This window comes from Arachis duranensis, chromosome 10 (genome assembly GCF_000817695.3).
Source record: "Arachis duranensis cultivar V14167 chromosome 10, aradu.V14167.gnm2.J7QH, whole genome shotgun sequence".
In the NCBI taxonomy this organism is placed as follows: domain Eukaryota; kingdom Viridiplantae; phylum Streptophyta; class Magnoliopsida; order Fabales; family Fabaceae; genus Arachis; species Arachis duranensis.
The window spans coordinates 89,696,385-89,697,466 of NC_029781.3; positions in this window are offsets into that span (position 1 = coordinate 89,696,385).

A 1,082-nucleotide genomic window follows, 5' to 3' on the forward strand; every position below is an offset into this window, starting at 1 on the left:
AAAGATATGATTCAAACATTAAACCTTTTTCAACAGAAAAGGCAACATACTTGAAATGTTGAATCAAATCATTAATTGATAGCAAGTATTTTTGAAAATGGAAAAAAATTGATTTTGAAAAAGATTTGATTGAAAAGATATGATTTGAAAAAGATTTGATTTTGAAAAATGTTGAAAACTTGAAAAAAATTTGAATTGAAAACAAAATCTTCCCTCTTGTGCCATCCTGGCGTTAAACGCCTAAAATGGTGCACATTCTGGTGTTTAACGCCCAAAGCACTACCCTCTTGGGCGTTAAACGCCCAGCCAGGCACCCTGGCTGGCGTTTAAACGCCAGTTTGCCTTCTTCACTGGGCGTTTTGAACGCCCAGCTTTTTCTGTGTAATTCCTCTGCTGTATGTTTTGAATCTTCAATTCTCTGTATTATTGACTTGAAAAGACACAAATTAAAAATATTTTTTTGGATTTTTAATAATAAGGAATAATCAAAATGCAACTAAAATCAAATAAACAATGCATGCAGGACACCAAACCTAGAAGTTTGTACACTACTGACACTAACAAGTTGAGAATGCATATGAAAAACAACAAAAATACTCAAGACAAGAGAATTAAAGATCAGAGTAAGTAAATCATCAAGAACATCTTGAAGATCACTTAAGATACATGAATGAATGCAAGAAGAACAAAAACATGCAATTGACACCAAACTTAAAATGAGACTCTAGACTCAACAAGAAACATAAAATATTTTTGGTTTTTATGATTTTGTAAATTTTTTTTTTTGGATTTTTCGAAAATTAAGTGGAAAAGAAAATAAAGATATCAAAATTCTTAATGAGAATTCCAGGAATCATTGCAATTCTAGTCTAAGACTCCGGTCCAGGAATTAGACATGGCTTCATAGCCAGCCAAGCTTTCAAAGAAAGCTCCGGTCCAAAACACAAGACATGGCCAATGGCTAGCCAAGCCTTAGCAGATCATTGCTCCAACAGCAAGATTGATAGAAATCAACAAGCTCTTGTGATGATAAGTTGAAACCTCGGTCCAATAAAATTAGACATGGCTTCACAGCCAGCCAG